Consider the following 22,651-nt stretch of genomic DNA (forward strand, 5'->3'; position numbering starts at 1 on the left):
GCTCCCCCAACTGAGCTATTTCGGCCATTGCTGAGATGACGTCGTGATCCCAAAAGTCAAAGTGAAGGAAGCCCTGGCAGAACACAGTCATTGAAAAGTTCATTGTTTTCCATGACGTCGGCAACAACTCAATTTGATCACTGCAACACAAGTCAGGATGGCCGAGCGGTGTAAGGTGCTGCGTGCAGGTCATCGTCTCCTGTAGAGGCTTGGCTTGAATCCCACCTCTGAGAAGGGTCCTTTTACCACTCAGGAGCACACACTTACCCGTGCTGGCGACAAGGACAACAAGAGTTGAGGACTGTGTTGAAAACGACATTACACAAAGAATTCAATGTTGAAAGAAATACATCAATACATAAATCAATGGACATGTATTTATTCATTGATTGATTGACTTCAACATGTCTTAATTTAGTCGCTGTACCCACAAAGCAACACTCAGCATAGTGGAGGCTATAGCTCGGCGTTATTGCGTGTACCTTACATGTATCACCCCTGGCACCTGGCCCTGATAACTCCCTACTTTTTGACCACAGTCTGTCTGTGACTTCAACCCGAGAAGTAAAAATGATGCACATAAGGCGCTTGCAATCTCGTTGTTTCAATCACATATCACAGTGGATGCGTACACACGGTGTTTCTCTGAGATTGCTGGGACAGTAACGAATGTGTTCCTTGCTATACATGTCATCTAGCGCACAGTAGCTTTTTCTCCTTCTTTTTGCCCATATCATCCACATATTGTGCCTTTGGGGAACGCCTCCGAAACAGATTTAGAATGCTCTGAGATTCAAGAAACGACAGTGCAACTCTTTTCCAGGGTTGTGGGTAACGCGTTACTAAGTAACGCATTACAGTAATGTTATTACTTTTGGTAGTAACGAGTAACGTAACGTGGTATGGTTCCAAAAGGAGAAATAATATTACAGTTACTGATTCCTTTTTTTTGTTCTCGTTACTGCATTACACATTGTAACGATATGGTCTTAATAAGGACGATAAGGACGTCTATGTCGTACATTAAAAATATTAGAAAAACTGTCGTTTGCAGTTACAAATCTGTAGTAAGAGTAATAAGTTAAAGGAGTCAAGTTGAGACATTTAAGATGCAGATCTACTAGCACATATCTTGATGATGATTACAATAATAACAATAATAAAAATAAATAGCAAAGATGTATTTTAGTGTTGCACGTTTTCTTATGGTAACGTAATGCTTGTCTGAGTATAATGTTGTCTATACACGTTTAGCTACTGCTAATATCTCTTAACAGAAACGTGTATTTATTATGCTGTCTCCAATCATCTAAAGCACAAAGAATAAAACAGCCACAAAAGTCCTTTCCACACCAGGCTCTATCGCTCGTAGTGTTGCTTTCTGTCTTCATTTTTAAAACGAAACACAGAACCAAACCCACAATCGCTCCGCTCCTCCCACAACAGGGGGTGGACTTCCGACACTGGCCTGGTTTTCCTGTGGCGCTTTATTAAAACAACAAAAGATAACAGTATGTCTCTGTCATTATCAACTGCTTGTGTTGGTGTAGCTTTGAAATTGTTTATTGAGGTCCCGCAACGTTTGGGGTGTAATGCAGAGTAATGTAAAAGTAAAGTAACTAATTACATTCTCCAGGAAGTAATAAGTAAAGTGTTTAGTTACTTTTGATATGAGTAACGAGTACAATGTAAGACATTACTTTTTGTGAGTAACGACCCCAAACACTGCTCTTTTCCTTCTCTTTTGGCTTGTTTGTTTGTTGTTGAAGGAGATACAAAGTTTGAGAGTGTCTCGTTTTATTTCTGAAATATAACTCCCAGAAAGTATGGTCTTTGTGTTCTTGAAATTGAATAACCTCAAAAGAAAGAAATGGTCCAATGAATTGCCGAAGAAAAGTCTAGCCGCTGTATTCTGGAATGAAGAAAAAAATGAAATGACAAGGGCAATCAAAGCAAGTAAGACAGTAGGCTGTGTGGCATACGCTAGCCAGAAATCGAACGCAACTCACAAGAACAGGAACCTTGTATGATACCACTACACCACTGGCGCTGCGGGGAAGCTCTAGATTCTGTCACCGAAGCAAATGCACAAGACATATAAAACGCGTCCCCTGGGGCACAATGGTCTTTTAATAATTATCTGTAATAATCTGCAGTCGAACTGCTTAATACGTACCTAGCTAATCACTACATCACAGGCGCATGGTTGTCATTCGGGGAAAATATGTGTTCACGAATGTTCATCGGAGTGGTTGTCATGCTAAGAGGTCAGTTGGAGTAGAGGGAGCTGGCCATGCCGTGCCTCGTTGGCGCAGTAGGTAGCGCGTCAGTCTCATAATCTGAAGGTGGTGAGTTTGACCCTCACACGGGGCAGGCACTCTTCCTTTATCTTTGAGTTCTACCACACTGATATCCAGCTGCAGAAAAAAGGCGCACACCTGTGCAATAAAGTGGTTGCTTGCGCTGTCTGAAGAAATTCATGGCAAAATGCCAAATCCTGGGATGGAACAAGGGACCTTTAGATGTTCAGTCTATCGCTCCCCCAACTGAGCTATTTCGGCCATTGCTGAGATGACGTCGTGATCCCAAAAGTCAAAGTGAAGGAAGCCCTGGCAGAACACAGTCATTGAAAAGTTCATTGTTTTCCATGACGTCGGCAACGACTCAATTTGATCACTGCAACACAAGTCAGGATGGCCGAGCGGTGTAAGGTGCTGCGTGCAGGTCATCGTCTCCTGTAGAGGCTTGGCTTGAATCCCACCTCTGAGAAGGGTCCTTTTACCACTCAGGAGCACACACTTACCCGTGCTGGCGACAAGGACAACAAGAGTTGAGGACTGTGTTGAAAACGACATTACACAAAGAATTCAATGTTGAAAGAAATACATCAATACATAAATCAATGGACATGTATTTATTCATTGATTGATTGACTTCAACATGTCTTAATTTAGTCGCTGTACCCACAAAGCAACACTCAGCATAGTGGAGGCTATAGCTCGGCGTTATTGCGTGTACCTTACATGTATCACCCCTGGCACCTGGCCCTGATAACTCCCTACTTTTTGACCACAGTCTGTCTGTGACTTCAACCCGAGAAGTAAAAATGATGCACATGGGCGCTTGCAATCTCGTTGTTTCAATCACATATCACAGTGGATGCGTACACACGGTGTTTCTCGGAGATTGCTGGGACAGTAACGAATGTGTTCCTTGCTTTACATGTCATCTAGCGCACAGTAGCTTTTTCTCCTTCTTTTTGCCCATATCATCCACATATTGTGCCTTTGGGGAACGCCTCCGAAACAGATTTAGAATGCTTGAGATTTAAGAAACGACAGTGCAACTCTTTTCCAGGGTTGTGGGTAACGCGTTACTAAGTAACGCATTACAGTAATGTTATTACTTTTGGTAGTAACGAGTAACGTAACGTGGTATGGTTCCAAAAGGAGTAATAATATTACAGTTACTGATTCCTTTTTTTTGTTCTCGTTACTGCATTACACATTGTAACGATATGGTCTTAATAAGGACGATAAGGACGTCTATGTCGTACACTAAAAATATTAGAAAAACTGTCGTTTGCAGTTACAAATCTGTAGTAAGAGTAATAAGTTAAAGGAGTCAAGTTGAGACATTTAAGATGCAGATCTACTAGCACATATCTTGATGATGATTACAATAATAACAATAATAAAAATAAATAGCAAAGATGTATTTTAGTGTTGCACGTTTTCTTATGGTAACGTAATGCTTGTCTGAGTATAATGTTGTCTATACACGTTTAGCTACTGCTAATATCTCTTAACAGAAACGTGTATTTATTATGCTGTCTCCAATCATCTAAAGCACAAAGAATAAAACAGCCACAAAAGTCCTTTCCACACCAGGCTCTATCGCTCGTAGTGTTGCTTTCTGTCTTCATTTTTAAAACGAAACACAGAACCAAACCCACAATCGCTCCGCTCCTCCCACAACAGGGGGTGGACTTCCGACACTGGCCTGGTTTTCCTGTGGCGCTTTATTAAAACAACAAAAGATAACAGTATGTCTCTGTCATTATCAACTGCTTGTGTTGGTGTAGCTTTGAAATTGTTTATTGAGGTCCCGCAACGTTTGGGGTGTAATGCAGAGTAATGTAAAAGTAAAGTAACTAATTACATTCTCCAGGAAGTAATAAGTAAAGTGTTTAGTTACTTTTGATATGAGTAACGAGTACAATGTAAGACATTACTTTTTGTGAGTAACGACCCCAAACACTGCTCTTTTCCTTCTCTTTTGGCTTGTTTGTTTGTTGTTGAAGGAGATACAAAGTTTGAGAGTGTCTCGTTTTATTTCTGAAATATAACTCCCAGAAAGTATGGTCTTTGTGTTCTTGAAATTGAATAACCTCAAAAGAAAGAAATGGTCCAATGAATTGCCGAAGAAAAGTCTAGCCGCTGTATTCTGGAATGAAGAAAAAAATGAAATGACAAGGGCAATCAAAGCAAGTAAGACAGTAGGCTGTGTGGCATACGCTAGCCAGAAATCGAACGCAACTCACAAGAACAGGAACCTTGTATGATACCACTACACCACTGGCGCTGCGGGGAAGCTCTAGATTCTGTCACCGAAGCAAATGCACAAGACATATAAAACGCGTCCCCTGGGGCACAATGGTCTTTTAATAATTATCTGTAATAATCTGCAGTCGAACTGCTTAATACGTACCTAGCTAATCACTACATCACAGGCGCATGGGTGTCATTCGGGGAAAATATGTGTTCACGAATGTTCATCGGAGTGGTTGTCATGCTAAGAGGTCAGTTGGAGTAGAGGGAGCTGGCCATGCCGTGCCTCGTTGGCGCAGTAGGTAGCGCGTCAGTCTCATAATCTGAAGGTGGTGAGTTCGACCCTCACACGGGGCAAGCACTCTTCCTTTATCTTTGAGTTCTACCACACTGATCTCCAGCTGCAGAAAAAAGGCGCACACCTGTGCAATAAAGTGGTTGCTTGCGCTGTCTGAAGAAATTCATGGCAAAATGCCAAATCCTGGGATGGAACAAGGGACCTTTAGATGTTCAGTCTATCGCTCCCCCAACTGAGCTATTTCGGCCATTGGTGAGATGACGTCGTGATCCCAAAAGTCAAAGTGAAGGAAGCCCTGGCAGAACACAGTCATTGAAAAGTTCATTGTTTTCCATGACGTCGGCAACGACTCAATTTGATCACTGCAACACAAGTCAGGATGGCCGAGTGGTGTAAGGTGCTGCGTGCAGGTCATCGTCTCCTGTAGAGGCTTGGCTTGAATCCCACCTCTGACAAGGGTCCTTTTACCACTCAGGAGCACACACTTACCCATGCTGGCGACAAGGACAACAAGAGTTGAGGACTGTGTTGAAAACGACATTACACAAAGAATTCAATGTTGAAAGAAATACATCAATACATAAATCAATGGACATGTATTTATTCATTGATTGATTGACTTCAACATGTCTTAATTTAGTCGCTGTACCCACAAAGCAACACTCAGCATAGTGGAGGCTATAGCTCGGCGTTATTGCGTGTACCTTACATGTATCACCCCTGGCACCTGGCCCTGATAACTCCCTACTTTTTGACCACAGTCTGTCTGTGACTTCAACCCGAGAAGTAAAAATGATGCACATGGGCGCTTGCAATCTCGTTGTTTCAATCACATATCACAGTGGATGCGTACACACGGTGTTTCTCGGAGATTGCTGGGACAGTAACGAATGTGTTCCTTGCTTTACATGTCATCTAGCGCACAGTAGCTTTTTCTCCTTCTTTTTGCCCATATCATCCACATATTGTGCCTTTGGGGAACGCCTCCGAAACAGATTTAGAATGCTTGAGATTTAAGAAACGACAGTGCAACTCTTTTCCAGGGTTGTGGGTAACGCGTTACTAAGTAACGCATTACAGTAATGTTATTACTTTTGGTAGTAACGAGTAACGTAACGTGGTATGGTTCCAAAAGGAGTAATAATATTACAGTTACTGATTCCTTTTTTTTGTTCTCGTTACTGCATTACACATTGTAACGATATGGTCTTAATAAGGACGATAAGGACGTCTATGTCGTACATTAAGAATATTAGAAAAACTGTCGTTTGCAGTTACAAATCTGTAGTAAGAGTAATAAGTTAAAGGAGTCAAGTTGAGACATTTAAGATGCAGATCTACTAGCACATATCTTGATGATGATTACAATAATAACAATAATAAAAATAAATAGCAAAGATGTATTTTAGTGTTGCACGTTTTCTTATGGTAACGTAATGCTTGTCTGAGTATAATGTTGTCTATACACGTTTAGCTACTGCTAATATCTCTTAACAGAAACGTGTATTTATTATGCTGTCTCCAATCATCTAAAGCACAAAGAATAAAACAGCCACAAAAGTCCTTTCCACACCAGGCTCTATCGCTCGTAGTGTTGCTTTCTGTCTTCATTTTTAAAACGAAACACAAAACCAAACCCACAATCGCTCCGCTCCTCCCACAACAGGGGGTGGACTTCCGACACTGGCCTGGTTTTCCTGTGGCGCTTTATTAAAACAACAAAAGATAACAGTATGTCTCTGTCATTATCAACTGCTTGTGTTGGTGTAGCTTTGAAATTGTTTATTGAGGTCAGTAGATAGTAGGGTTTTTTGGGCGCGGCCTATTTTGTTATGACGTATGCCCTAAGCTTATTAATATTCCTACGTCATAATTGGGGGGCGTGATTTTAGGTAGATTTATTTCCTTAATTATTCCTACGTCATATCCGTCAGAAAGTGTACACCCATAAAACCCTGAACAACAAGGCCGCCCATAAAGACCCCCACCCCTCTGAAGGCAACGCCCCGAAACTCTCCTCTCTATTTAAGAACCCGCGCTGCTTTTAGGCAATACCTCTTTAATTCTCAGCATCTGAAACATCCCGCTTCTTCAACATGGCCAGCGACATCAACATGAAACCCCGCAAGAAACAATCCCGGGCAAGGGTTCCTGTACTCACCAATTTGAAGATTGAACACTCCTGGGTGTTGTTCTGGGGGGGTCGACGGGGTTACCGCTTTAAAAGGGATCCCAGCTATGTTGGAGTGGAGCTTTATGCTTTGGGAGAGAAGGAGGGTACGTTGGAACCTTTTGAGACGGTGATTGAATACTCTTATGAGGACTGGTTGAAGGTGATGGCATGGAGAGACCAGGGGCTTGTGGATAAGACTCTAGAAGGCTTGCATGAGGTTCCAAGAGAAGGCGAAACGGAGTCTCCGACGCAGAGTTTTGAAAGGTGTGAATGGGAAAGCTTGCAGAACTATGGTACAGTGGTGAAGAGTCTATCTCTAACTACTGATCGTAAGGTTTTGTTTAGCAGTACCCTGGTTACAAACCCTATTGAAGGGGTTGTGGAGGATCCAGAAAAACAGGTTACTGAAATTATGTTTGACGCCGTGGACTGGCCGTTCTTGAAAGAGGTCATAAACTGTATAAATGATGGTTTTGACATCTTGACCAAATGTTCACAACTGGATTCTGTTAGAAGGAGAATATGCTGGATTATGGATTATATAGCCCCCTTGAATGACGACGACGATGATAAAACAGACGACCTGTGGGGGTTTGGAGGGGGGTCTGACGGCTCAGGGTCTACTCTCTTCTAAGAGGGCGGTGTGTCGTGACGTAGTGAAGAGATAGGATAAAAGGCGCAACAATTCATTCATGGTTTAAAATTAAAGAGAATGTCTTACCCGAAAGCTGCGGACGTCGACAGGCTCTACAGGCCTCTTCAAACCCGGGATCAACCCTGGTTCTATTCCCCAGATTTTGTATACACACCGGAACCCTCTGACTGCGGTTACCCGCCAAGACCTCAGACCCCGGTCCCTCAGGACGAAACAACATGCGGGGCGATGGATGTCCAAATGAGTCTCGTGGATCCCCAGCCTCTGGAGCTCCTGGAGGGCCTCGATTTTGCCGAACTGTCTACCGTCTGTGCGTCTCAGGAGGGGGTCAGTCCAATGGATGTAGAAACACCCCACAAACCACCAGGCGACCCAATGAGCATCGGACTGTCTCGGGGGCGTGATGAAGACGCAGGATTTATGCCCGGGGTATGTGACCAAGTAAGCAGAGTGGTTAAAAGCACCCTGGTGTATATTCTGAGTGCTCTCATCGACAGAGCTCTGAAAGAAGTCTGTCGAGGGTGTGAAGTGAATCACCCCAGTCAGTTGAGACACAGTTGTTTGTTTGAACCAGACCGTTACTATTTCCTGTTCTATTTCAACGTGTTTTACAGAAGACTGAACAAACCGTGGCTGAAACCGGCACTAATCAAGGCTCTGTCTTACTCCCACATACATGTCACTGCGGGACAAGTCCAGAAAATCATAGATGAGATTTTGCTGGAGCTGAAAAAGGAGCCGTTTATAATAGAGAAACTTGGGCAGCTGCTCAATGACCTGGATGAGCCAAGTAGAAAAACCGCTGGCAAGCTAAAAGCTTATTTCTTCCGTAAAGAAGTTAAAGCTGGGGGCAGCGACGAAGAATTCGACATCTACGCCACTGATTCAGACTCTGACCTGAACTAAGGGACTTTGAACATGGGGAATGTTCTGGACTGCTGCTGCAACTGGTTCTGTCATCAACACTCTGCAGCTAACCTGAGAGCGCTATTACACCATGTGCTTGACAGAAAAGTAGCCAATGCGAGCCTTTTCTCTACAGATTTAACCATCGATGAGGATCAACTTTCAAACCTGGAAAAGTTAATGGTTGCTGTAACAAAGACCGGGGGGTACGAACACTGGGATGAAGCGCTCAAGGGGGCCAAGAATGATATTAGGCCATTTCATCAACATCTGTATGACCTTTTACTGAACATGTTTAATACCCCTCTGTTTACTTTTAAAATAGGTCATATTGTTGTTTTATTTACATATGTAACTGAGGTGTGTGCCTACAAGATAAAGAAACAGGTATTTGTTGATATAGATCAAGTAACCAATCATATGATTTCTTTTTGTCTGGACCGTAGAAAAAATTGTTGTGTATGTTATACTTTTCTCAAATGTCTAAAAAGGGGTATCTGCTCTCCTGAAGTTGAATAAAAAACCTTGTATAAAAACTTTGGCGCATAGTGTGGGTCTGTGTGTTTATTTGCCAGAATGACTCGGCAAGCTCCCCAAATGCATGAACTATACTACAACCCAGCAAAGATTGGGGGTTTGGCGGGTAAGAAGGGTTTTCAAAGAGGACTCGCTGAGGCCGGTGTGAAGGTTAATGATGTGGTTGTTTCAGAATGGTTACGGGAACAAGACGCCTATACCTTACATAAACCTCTCAGGATTAACTTTAAAAGAAACCGCGTATATGCAACTGACATAGACTCACAATGGCAAATGGATCTAGTCGATATGTCAAATTTATCAAAACATAACAATGGTCACAAATTTATGTTGATGTGTATCGATGTGTTATCAAAATATGCCTGGGCTCGCATTCTACATAATAAAACAGGTCGGGCGGTGACAAGAGCCTTTGAGGATATATTGTCCCAGGGCCGATGTCCTAAAAAACTGCAGACTGATAAAGGAAAAGAGTTTCTCAACAGAGAATTTCAGAATCTACTGAAGAGACACAAAATACATCATTTCACCACCGGTAATGAGCTTAAGGCATCGGTGGTGGAGAGGTTTAACCGCACCATAAAGACCAAAATGTGGAGATATTTTACAGCGGTCAACACGTTCAAGTATTTTGATAAAGTTCAGGATTTTATCGATGCTTACAACCAAGGGTATCACGCCAGTATTAAAATGAAGCCTATAGATGTTGATCAAAGTAATTCTTTTAAGGTCTATAAAAAATTATACGGCCCATTTATTAAGAAGGGGAAAACTACTTATAAGTTCAACATCGGCGATGTGGTTCGCGTTTCAAAGCTAAGGAGTACTTTTGCCAAAGGTTATGAACAAACATTTTCTGACGAATATTTTACAGTTACCGAACAGGTGGCTAGAGACCCCCCCGTGTACCGGTTAAAAGACTATGACGGGGAGGATATAGAAGGAACGTTTTACGAAGCCGAGTTACAAAAAATTATTGTGGGTAAAGACATTGTATACAGAGTTGAAAAGATATTAGCTGAGAAAACCCAGAACCGGAAAAAATATGTGTTGGTGAAATGGCTTGGATGGCCTGAAAAGTTCAATAGTTGGGTCCCGGAACAACAGGTTTGTGATATTCAAGCCTTATAACAACGTGTCCGCGGGGGTGTTGGGGTCATTACTTTCGATACTCAAGATGGAATCAGGAGGCTTCTACGTGACTCTACCCAGTAACGCCTCTCTCGATATATACCCTAAAAATGAAATATCCAGTTACACGGTACAATTTGGAAAATCTATAGATCTAAGGGGTTCGTGGGAAGTGGGGTTGGCGGAAATACAGTATCCTTACACTTGGGCTGTTTTACAAGATAAGGATGCCACCTTCGCCATTTTTGATGATGTTAAAAAGAGTCAATGGACATTCACGATACAAGGAGGTTATTATGACAATGTGGATACAATATTAGATGAGATGCATAAACAGTTCTCAGAAGGCACCCCCAACATCAAGCTATATTACAACCCTATTAAAAACAGAGTGTACAAGGTGTCAAAACCTTGTATTAGCATTCAAACCAACGGACAACTGGGTCGTATATTAGGGTTCTATTCTGACACAGAGAGCAGGTTCTCAGAAGTGGTGGCCCCCTTCCCGGCCGACATCAGGGGCGGCTTTTACACTCTTTATGTGTATACGGATATCATAACACACCAGAGGGTCGGGGATAGCTATGTCCCCCTTTTGAGAAATGTACTTATTAAAGGTAAAAGCAATGACATGGTCACAATTACTTATGACAAGCCACACTACGTACCAGTCTCAAAGACCCACTTTGACAACATCACGATCGAAGTAAAATCGGATCAGAATATCAACGTGCCCTTCCGCTTCGGTAAAGTTATTGTCAAACTACATTTTCGACCCCTGAAACAGTGTGTACATTATTAAAATGGCTACCTCGAGGGGTTATGTAGATCCTAGCGCCTATGTGGATTATTACAAGATGCAAGCCGGGAACGGCTTGCCCGGTTTTGTAGGAGCCCCTACAATGTATGGAGCCGGTCTAGGAGGACTCTTTCGTGGTCTCTTTAGAATGGCCGTACCCCTGCTTAAGAGAGGCTTTGCTATAGCCAGACCCCACTTGAAATCAGCGGCTAAAAATATTGTTAGTGACGTGTTCACCAATGTTATGAACCGGGCAGCTAGCCATGAGCAGCAGGAGGGTTCGGGTCTCATGGTAATGGCGAGGAGGGGGGGTAAAAGAAGAAACAGTATGTGTCCACCAGGGCGACGAAGATCCGTGGCTAACAAAAAACGAAGAATCTCTCATTCTCCAACATATCGTGGAAACACTCGGAGAAGGAAGCAGCACAAGAAAAAACCGGCAAAAAGAAAGTCGCAAAGAAAGACAAATAGAGCCTCAGGATACATCTTTTAAAAATGTCTTTTGTCCACAGTCTATCGGAAGAATGCGTCAAATCAGAACTGGATCTGTTTACAGTTCCATACACTCAAACGAGTATAGATAAGAGCATATATGTAGAGATACCCCCTCTTTCCGCAATTTCAGATACGGCCCCTCTGGAGTTTTTTATAGCTGGCAATGGCGAGGATTATATTGATTTGAATAACACATTTATTTTAATGAACTGTAAAGTGACTGATGAGGATGGCGATGCAATCGAGAAGACGGCCAACGCGGGGGTCATCAATTACCCGGTGGCCACCATGTTTTCACAGGTGGATGTGACCCTGGGAGATCGGCTCATTAGTCAAAGCAGCAATACTTACCCCTATAGGGCCATGATGGAGTGTATCCTTAATTATAGTGAGGAGACCCTAAGCAAACAGTTCAGCCCCGGCCTTTTCTTCAAAGACACCCCGGAAGCTATGGACGACCAGGATCCAGAGGGACTCAATAAGGGTTTGCAAAAAAGAACGGCCTTTTCAACAGAAGGGAGGACCTTTGAGCTAATGGGACATATCCATGCAGACATATTTTTCCAAGAAAAACTCATGCTCAACGGGGTAGACATTAAAATTAAAATGATCCGTAGTAAAAGTGCTTTTTGTCTGATGACCCCTGATACTGAAAAATATAAACTGACCATATTATCGGCCTCGCTGTTTGTGAAAAAAGTATCCGTCTCCCCGGCGGTTAAACTAGGACATGCACAGGCTTTAATGACGGCAAACGCCAAGTACCCGATCGAAAGAGTCTATATGAAAGTCCACAGTATCCCCGCAGGGACACGGGTGATGAACCAGGAAAATCTGTTTCTAGGACAGCTCCCAAAACAGGTTATTATAGGTCTCGTGGATAATGATGCATTTACCGGGGTTTACAACAAGAACCCCTTTAACTTTAAACATTATAACGCGGAATTTATAGCACTGTACGTCGATGGTGTACAGGTTCCATCCAGACCTTTTCAACCTGACTTTGAAAACGGCAACGCGGTTCGTGAATATTACAGTCTAGTACTGGCTACGGGTCGCCATCTCAAGGATCAACCTCTGCTGATCGATCGCCGGGAATACTGCAGCGGTTACACCCTGTACGGTTTCAACCTGACCCCTGACGAAGAGTGTGGACAACATTTTTCACTGATGAAGACGGGCAATATGCGTTTGGAGATGCGTTTCAAGCAGCCTCTACCACGCACTGTAAATATGGTCGTGTATGCTGTGTTTGACAACATTATTGAGGTGAATCAGAGGAGAAACGTTCTGTATGATTATTATTAAAATGAACACCAGAGAGCTCAACCACATCATGAATGCCCTGGCCGGCTCACGGAAAGTGTTTCAAGGAGTCTACGCCTGCGACCAGCTGCCTAAATTTAAGATCAAGAATTTACCTGCAATGTACATAATCAACACACACCCTAAAAATATGCCCGGAGAACATTGGCTGGCTATTTATCTAAGGGAGGACCGCTGTGGGGAATTTTTTGATTCCTATGGAAACCCCCCGGATTTCAGACCTTTCCCTCGGAAGATCAATAACTTTCTGCTCAACAACTGTCAAGAAACCATTTACAGCGGTCGTCAAGTACAAAGTCTTCAGACCTTCACTTGTGGTCAACACTGTGTGTTTTTCTTATATCATAGATCTAAAGGAAGGTCATACCCCGATATTATGTCCTTGTACAGTGAGGATTTAGGCCAAAATGATAAAAAAGTGGCAGAGTTTGTCAGGACACTGTGGACCCCTCCTTATAACACAATTACTTACGACCCTAGCCAGCCATGTATACAGATGGGGTGTTCTTGTGAGGATTTTAAAAGATGTCATGCGTGTTAAAGTGAAAAATAATGAAAACAGCCTTTGAATCATTAGTTTTGTTTTTATTCAACACAATTCTTATACAAAGCAGGGTTATGTTATAAATAAATGTACAACATTTGAAAATAAAAATAAAAAATAAAAAAATTGTTTGTCGGTTCCTTATTTACAGGGGAGACAAATAAAAACATGAGATTAATAAGCTTCCCAACGATGGATAGATCCTGAGGATGTTTGCTCAGCACGGTCAGAGTAATGAGATATCGGCGTCAGATCAGTCGCCACCTCTTTACACAGACGGATTTTTTGTCGCGTTTCCTGGTTAGGGACTGTTGATTGGGGCATGTTCAGACAGGCCATCGCCTGTAGGAAAGCATTCCAGCCTACAGGTCGGCGACTATCGGGGACCTTATTAGTGCTAGTGACACTCTTCAACAAATCAAACATGTGTGAACCTTTGATCAGTTGTCCTTTAAAAACAAATTCACCCTGTTCATTCCAAGTCGTTACCCGCGGTTTCTGAACCATTTTGTGCAGAATATATTCTGCATGTCTTTTGCTTCTGGCCGGCATGTTTCTCAAAACATCCGTTACAACATCTCCCTCTGAACTCTCAACAGGTTCGGGCACCGCAACATCTTTATCAACCGTACCCCCCGCATCAGCCCCAGAACCATTTTCTTGAGAGGCCATGGTTAAAGTTAAAATGTTTTGATCTTTTTCACCCTGTCTAACCAGACGGAGGTAGCGCTGTAACGTGTTGCTATACATCTGGGCTTTGGAATACTGATTTAAATCGTCCCTGGCCAGTATAGCTTTCATTTCAGAGTCCAGGTTGTTTTCGGCCGTTTGTCTAATGGGCTCTGGCCCGACAACATTTTTTCTCAGTTTCTCAAGCTGCTCCTGAGGGATCAAAAACATTTTCTGAGCATATTCCATTATTAACTCACTCTGGAAGCTAGAAGACTGGTTAGGAAAGGCACGGCTATGCTCAACAGCGGTCCTATAAAACCTCCGGTTTGATTAATCTTCTTTCTTTTTCTTTTAATAGAATACTTCTTATTAGCGATGATCTTGATAACCGCTTTTTGTTTTTTGAGTTTAGAATGTTGAGAAGGGGTTAGGGGTATATTACCGCGTAAGATGTTAAAAGCTATTTCACACAGGGTCTCGATCAAATCCGAGGGGGCCCCTGCCAGCACAGCTTTCCTATGGCGCGGGCTCCCCTCAAATAACATTTGTAAAAGCGGCAGATTTCTTTTAATCCGAACAGACATTCTTATTTATTTCCTTTTCTTTAGCGCATACACTGCCGGCCAATCGGGCGGGCACAAACCTGTTCTGAGGCGAAAGTCTTCTGGGGTTTGTGCTTTTAAGTCCACAATCAAGTACCCGTAGGGTTTTTTGGTGGCATCCTCAAATGCCTCCAAAAAGAACTTGGTCTGGTTAGGGTACATTTGACGAGCCAAGACGGTGACCTGTAGTTTATCTCTGGGGTTTTTAAAAAGAATTATATAATTGGCATTTAAATTAATAGTGCGGCTTTTTTTACCTTGAAAAAATAGATTTTGAACTAAATAAATAATACTTAAATTCCTATGATGAGTGTACTTTGTGAAAGCTTTTTCCACTTCACTGTTGTCACCGGCCTGCTCCATCAGGTCATCAAGGATCACTAGATTAGTTTGTCCGGGCGGGAACAGGTCATCGTCACACAACGAGGCGGGGAGACCTTGCACAAATTTCAGATTATTTTTTTTTGATGCCAAATCATCGTAGAGAGGCTGCCAGCAAGAGTAACACCACACTATGTTGTCAAGAGCTTGGGACACGGTTGCGTCCACATCTTCTATGATGTTCTTTATAAGATAGCTCTTACCCGAATTGGAGGGACCGGCTATAATACAGGAGAAAGGGTGTTGAAGGCGGTTATCAAAACCCCTGCTAATATCCATAAGGCAGAGTGGTATAATCAGTCTTCAACACTCTTTTATTGTACACCACCCTGAACCGTTTGTTTAGTGATCTATTTTCCAATGTGTACCCCTTTTTATTGCGATAGATCTGATTTCCGGCTGTAATAATCTCGCGAGGAGGCGCGTCTTTCTCGGTTACAAAACTTTGTACCAGGGTCGTCAGAGACTTGATGTTAATGAGCTTGTTGTTACAATGGTTCAGAGTGAAACCCTTAACTTTCATACAGGTCTTACCCGCAGCCGTTCTGTATGCGTAAGTCTTAGGACCCCCTGAAACAAACTCCACTATGTGGTCCTGAGGATCTAGCTCGCTCGTTAACTCCCCAAGGTAGTCCCCGAGGGGAGGGACCCAATCCCCTGGCCTGGTGACAAAGATTACAGAGTCAGTATCATGATAGAGCGTGCGTTCCTGCAGCTGATCCATTAAGTTGTACAGTTCAAGCCGGGCGTAAGCCGTGGTAAAAACCGCTATGAAAACATTAACGTTTCCCTGTTTGGTGGGGAAATCTTTAGGGGCCCTCCACTGGACCTGTGCCACGTGGTCATTTAAGAATTGAAAGTGTGATACTGCATGTTGTTTGGAAAACATAAATTCTATAAACTGTTCAGGGGTTTTAATCAAGGTTGTGTTTAGACGGTTATTTCTTTCCCCAAACTTACCCCACAAACTGTTTAAAATCAGTTTGGACATTTGTCTCTTGGCGGGGTTTACAGTTATGTTCCCCGGCTCTAGACGGATCCCTTCCTTTTCAAAATATTGCTGAACGTACCGCTCTTTGGCCGCGGAGTCAACACACCATGAGGGATAGCCCGATGCCTCCTGTTTCCCTTTCAGATGGGTCATAATGTACTCAGCAAAAAGAGTATCAGATTTTTCAGAAAAATGCCAAACCTCATACACCTTACCGACTCTGTAACCTTTCTCCACCGCCTTGTCAAGCTCAATGCTACACCAGACACCCGTCAGCGCTCTCTCGTCATCACTGTGCAGACACGAGGTATTTTGATTTTCAGTTTCCACACACGTTCTACACAGAGGGAACATCAATTTTCCCGAACACCTGTAAGGCAACACGGGTAAGAACAGCTCGCGAGGAGGGTACATGGTGACTTTGATCAAACCAAAGTACTGTCCGATTTCGAGAAAGTCACGATAAACAATGGTTGGATGCCCCACCGGGTACATTTTGGTCTTGTTGACATAAGGGTACAGACTGGTGAAATCATAGTAATCTACTCTCTCACCATCCTTTACCTCATAATGTAAACAGAGGGCGTTGGTACGACCCCCAAATAACGCATCCCTGGGCTCTAGACGTTCAGGAAAGTCCAAGGTTTCCATAAACCGTTGTACCCCCACATCCTGTTGCTTCAGGGTCGTCCACGCGTGTTCCCAAATCACCAGCACATTCAAACCATAGGTGTTTTTTAAAGTTTCAATTCGTTCCTGGAAATCATAGTACATGTCACCGCAGAGTTTTTGTGTTACGGGGTTAAAGGTGTTTGGGTCGAAGCACTGAGGACAGCCATGGTAAATACAACCAGCAAACTCATAAGCGGTACGCCGCCCGGACACGTCGCTAAAACCGTCTAAGTAGTAAGGACCCATTTTGACTTCCCCTTGATTTAAAGCATGTCTGATGAAGATGTTATCCCGGGCACTCAGATATTCCAGCCACTGTATGGAGACAGTCGAAAAGTTCTTTTGTCTAGCACGATAGTTGTCAGAAGTGGTGACCGCTATAGTGTTTTTCTGCAAGAAATTGGATCGATACATTTTCATGCAGAGAGACGCTATGGTCACACTTTGCAAAGGGTCGAGGCCCGATGTGTTGATAACCTCGGCGCGGAAACGCAAACAGGCTTCTTTAAGGATCACCACATCATTTTTACAATAAGCGGCCATCTCTTCGCGGAAATCAAAAACACCTCCCTTAACCGTATTGTACCATTTAAAGAATTCCTCCCTCTCATGAGACATCATAGTATCAACCCCATAATAAGAGGCGGGCGGGTAGGACCCTCGATAATTTTGAGTGTCCTTAGTATTAAAAAAATGGCAGAACCAGCCTTTCTTCTGAGCCTCAAAACCCAGAGCTTTAGGCAAAGCGCTCAATTTCATGGGGAGGAAATTTAACGAGTCTATGTAACGTTGGTTGAAAGCTTCGTCGGTGAAACACATGATCTTGCTACCCTGAGCTATTATTTTTGGGGTCACCCCATTTTCCACCAGATACTTCATCAAAATGTAAGAATCATAACCCTTAGCATTGTGGGCAATAAATGTGTAATTGATGTATTTTGGACCGCGATACCGCGTAAAGAAAGCCCTGACACAACTCTCACCGCTAGCTGACCACTCACAATCCAACATGTCAATACAGTGTATATAATTAGCAACATGGACCCCGTTTTCTTGCCGGCATTCAAAATCAAAAAAGACATACCGGTTGTGCGGCGGCTCCTTTTTAACCGGCTGAATAAAGCACTGGTGTTCAGACCCCGGGGTTAAATCAGCATTACAGATCCTACATCTCGGCTCCAGACATTTGTGTGGTTTAGCCTCATAAAAACGGTACTGGAGGCAACATTGCGGGCAATATTTAGTTTGATCACAATAACTCCGTTTTTTAACCCCCTCAGCAGCGGCCCTCTGTACCTTATGTTCGGAAAAACAGAACGCGGAGAGACAAATCCTTAAGCAATCTTTACATCGGATGGTAGGGGCCAAACCCTTACGACATTGCGGATTGAAACAGACGTTACAGTAACCGTCACAGCGGTGCTTAAGCTTATCATTGAAGGCCTTATAACACCAATGACAAACATACGAACAACCCAAAAAAGCCGTCAAACTCTTTATTCCAAAGTAATGACTATCACTTAGGAAGAGAAACAGTGTCTGTGTATGGGTTTCAGGATGTGTCTGAAATTTCACAAATACTTCCTTTACCTCACAACGGTACCACACAACAATTTTTAAAGACAACAACTCCTCAAACCTGGTAATGTCTGAAAAGGCAACCATCTGTTGAGAGTTTAAGCCGGCCCTCTGATGAAGCATTAAAGCCTCTTGCATAGCTTGGGGTTCAGGCATGTCGGGGGTAAGTAGTTTTATTAAACTGTAAGCAAAACAGAGCTTATTGTCCCCATTGGAACTCACCACTAATTGCCTGAGCTTGTTCCTAATTATGTCGTTCTTCAAGCATTTCGACAGTCTTCTAAGTGCCCCACCCTCAGGGTTACGAACCACATTCATTACCAGAGACAGACTTTCATCCGCTAAGATGGATGCGTTACTTTGCAATAACGCTTCGATTTTAGCCAGAAATTCATCAACATCTAAATTATCTCCACTCATCATTACAGATAGGTTGCTAAACAAATCATCCCCTCTGAGTTCTAACTGTACAACATCTCGAGGTCTGACCCTTTCAGCAACCTGTTCAAGCATGTTTTGCAAGGCCTCGTGTATGTTGACAAATATTTCTGCATAATTGTCACAATTTAAAAGTTCTGCAAAATTAAAACGCTGAATCATTTCAAAATTGTTATAGGCCGGTCTATCTATAATCACGGGATCACTGTTACTCTTGGCCACATCATCATTTTGAACAAAGCCTTCAACCCCTACATTCTCACAGAGCATGTCCTCCACAACCTTATCAGTCTCAGAACCCTCCACATTCCGAACACCCCCACTGCTGACATCTACAAAACCCCCTTTTTGAGGAGGCTCATTTAAAGCCCGTAAAAGTCCTTCAAAGATATCCAACCGGTTAATGTCAAGACCCTCCTCTATAGTGACGGCTGCTTCTGCCGCCGTACTGTGTTCTAATTGTCTCAAATCATTTATAACAGGGGCAGAATTTGGTCGGGGTAGCGTCTCCAAAGCCTCCACCATTTCAAACAAATCGGGGTGAACTAGGGGTTGAACCTCTATAAGCTCTACCGTTGGGAGGTGGTTATTTAGATCATTGACCATCTGTAACAGGTCGGGGTTCACCGGTAAGTCTGTTAATTCACATTCTATCGGGGGTGATTGGGGGTTATTTAAATCATTTATCATTTGTAATAGTTCCTGGTTCATTGGGACATCAGAGGAGTTCACAACAGGGCCGGGGATGTTCTCTCGGGAAGGTCTTTTTGGGGCCCTAACTTGATCATAATCCTTTAGTTTGTGAGTTCTTTTACCAAGTCCGGACATTTTTTTATTTATTTCTTATTTTTCCAACAAATCACAATAGTAAGGCGTTCTGTATCTATTAAAACATTAAATACGGTACAATTCGTTAGTAAGGGTATTAATAAGGGTGTTTTGGCTCTCTATCACAAGGTTTTGTCCCACTAACACAAGTCTTTGATTTAGTAACAAAGTACGTAGCAACTCATGCCGACCTTCAGGAAGTAGCTCCGGGGAATGGTGTCCTGGCACAGCTTCAAAGGATGGTCGCTCCGGTAAATCTCGGTCGAAGGAGGCAGGGTGCGAGCGTATACTCACGGACGGAGACCAAGAAGGCCTTTGCGGTGACACCCTGGCCAATCGCGGTGTACTGTTCAGCGTTTCTGTAGCCAAGAAACGGGGATGGGGGGGCGATGTTGAAACCAGTCCGACGTTGGGTGGTGTGTCAACCCTGACTGACGGCGACCCCTGAGGTTGTTGGTTGCCTGTATTTGTTCCGACCGACAATGCGTCGGGCTGAATCTGGGTTGTTGAATTACCCCCAGAAGGCTGTGGCCTGAGTAGATGTTGGGGGGTCTCCAAGACCACCGTGGGGGATCCTCTCGGTGATCTCTCCGGGGAAGATGTTTGATCCCACTTAGACGGGGTGATTGTCCTCAATAGCTCATCCACAGAATGACTATCCCAAGAGTCTTGGGTAGAATAAAAATATACATTACATTTACATCTTTAAACGGCGACAGAAATCAAACTTAAAACAACATATCCAGGACCTTCAAAACCTTTAGCTTTTTTTAGACCTTTGAAAATAGTCTTAGACATTCACTACAACGCCTTATTATTTACAGACAATATATTTATTAGGACTTGATAATAAATGTAAAACAGAGAAGCCTCTGTAAATAAACGGTTTCTTAAATGTTTCTTTAAAAACTGTAATATTGTTAATAAAACTTTTTATACACACACACCCACACCACATTTCATTTTTAAACGAACCTTCCAAGTGTAAACGCTTCCTGATCCCGGGACTTCCTGTTTCACAAACGTTTTCACGATCTGTTTAAATATTAAATACAATGAACACCTTCAAGCCTTTTCCTACAGCCACTTTAAAACAGAAGTATAATTGCGGAAGATAAGCCAAACAACTTACTAAAACCTTTCGGCCAGCTTTACTTCCTAACCAGACGGTAGGACAATCGGTCATTTCTAAACACATGCCCCAGAAACAAGCCTAGACCTGTCCGGACTTCTAAAGATCTTTCCCAGAACCCCCCGCCCTACAGGAAATGGGCACCCGTCGCTTAAATATCAGCCCTCAACGGGCAAACAAACCCCCTTTTAAAAACATTAAAGTTTGAAAGATCTTACTTACCTCCAAAGAATAATCGTTTCTTATGTTTTTCAGCTGGTTTAGCTTTTTGCACTTCTGTGGAGGTAAGAGACATGTTTAACCTTTAACCACTCCCGCTTTATAAAAAGCTTTAACCTCTGACAAACGGCAGATATATACTCACCGCTATCAGATACCGGGGCTGACGGCCTTTCAGATTCTTGAAAGGTTACGGTTCTCGAATGTAAAACGAAACAAGACCTCGATGTGGAAGGCCTTTCGTTGTCTCGAACCACGTTTCTTAATACTGTTAGAAAGGATAATTTTTTAAAATTAACAAAACGGGCCTCAAACATCTTACAGAAACGTTATACAAACAAACAGGGGTTTAGTTCTTACCCGGACGGCAGACCGCCTGTCTAGGGACAACCACTTCTCTTGTTTGCTCCTCGGAGACATTAATCACAGGCCTTTCGATAGTTTCTGTGTAATTAAAGAGACTGGCTTTAATATATATTAAAACGTTTTCATAACTCTAATGAGCCGCTTCAAAACCACACACACACAACCATACATAAGAACCCTTGAGCGCAAACACAAAAATCTTACCGTCGTTGTTCCAGATGATCTCCTCAGCGTTGGGAATTAACTCCTGTTGACTGGCTGAAAAATAATTTTACAGAACTTAAAACAGATGGTATAACCTTATTTACAATACATGACCACAACACGCTCTGAGTCAATGAAAATAATTTAAAGACTTACCTAAAAACTCGTTTAAATCGAAGTCGTTGATGTTGTTTCCGGACATTGTTGATCTTTAGGCTTAAATCGAAAGGTCAGTACGAGTCTGTCGAGCTGAAGACCAGACCTTCATACTTATACTGACGGCCAGCTGCCGGATCTGCTTGTAAGGCATTGTTCTGGGCTGTCCTTTGTGCCATCCTGTTACCAATTAACATATCAAAAACAACCAATAAAATGACCCTGCATCAAATTTCAAATAGACACCAAGATGGCGACGATCTCTCTCCTCTCTACTCTAAACTTTTATTAGAACCTTTTGGTCTCTCAAAAAACATTTTTAAGCATCAAGACCTATAGTCAATAAACACTAAGAATATTTCAGACCTTTATACGCGCTAAAAAACAACCTGAGCCAAGAAAATAACTATAAAGATCTAAAATAAGTAGCGCTTTTACAGCGTTTTTTTTTTTTTTTTTTTTTTTTTTTAATAGCGATGCTTTGTTTGGTATTAAACAAGTCACAAACTACTCAGAACAGCGTTTATCCCCAGCAAAAGAGATATTTGGGTTTATTTTACAAAGCTTATAAATTATATAGTTTAAAAGTATTCTGAATGTTTTGATAACACACGCCATACCGACGTTTGTCTGAGCCCAACCCCGCCCCCCCGGGTGTTAGTGATTTAGCCTTGAGTGTTGTGATCTATTTAGCATTGAGTGATCAGTTGTTTTTATTTTTTAAATGATTCCTTACCTTTAGGGATTGAGACTGCTAAAATACCTTAAAAACATATCCTTATCTTAAGTCTAACTCTTATGAGCTTTAAGACCCTAGAATGTATTTAAGTAAAACGAATGAACACAATATGTGTGAGATAAAATATAACCACAGCTTTTTTTTTTTATTTTTTTTTTTTTACAAAAACAATTAACCTATACACACCAACACCCCCACACACCCACCCACCCTCTTTTTTTAATTTTATTTTTAATTAAATTTGAGGGGAGAGACAGAG

The 22,651-nt window shown here is 42.5% G+C and overlaps 1 long non-coding RNA gene and 2 other non-coding genes across 3 annotated transcripts; 2 read left to right on the plus strand and 1 right to left on the minus strand.

Moving 5' to 3' along the window:
- The first annotated feature begins 2,300 nt into the window (after positions 1-2,300).
- Positions 2,301-2,373, plus strand: trnam-cau (transfer RNA methionine (anticodon CAU)). Its single transcript has one exon. It is a non-coding gene; the product is annotated as a tRNA-Met (tRNA).
- A 2,461-nt stretch (positions 2,374-4,834) lies between these two features.
- Positions 4,835-4,907, plus strand: trnam-cau (transfer RNA methionine (anticodon CAU)). Its single transcript has one exon. It is a non-coding gene; the product is annotated as a tRNA-Met (tRNA).
- Positions 4,908-18,215: 13,308 nt separating this feature from the next.
- On the minus strand, positions 18,216-21,209 carry LOC136767269 (uncharacterized). Its single transcript, XR_010821822.1, has 4 exons — positions 21,073-21,209; positions 20,931-20,984; positions 20,552-20,611; positions 18,216-20,244 (listed from the first exon to the last, which is right to left on the minus strand). It is a non-coding gene; the product is annotated as an uncharacterized LOC136767269 (long non-coding RNA).
- Between the last annotated feature and the right edge of the window lie 1,442 nt (positions 21,210-22,651).

This window comes from Amia ocellicauda, chromosome 14 (assembly GCF_036373705.1).
Source record: "Amia ocellicauda isolate fAmiCal2 chromosome 14, fAmiCal2.hap1, whole genome shotgun sequence".
NCBI classification, from domain to species: domain Eukaryota; kingdom Metazoa; phylum Chordata; class Actinopteri; order Amiiformes; family Amiidae; genus Amia; species Amia ocellicauda.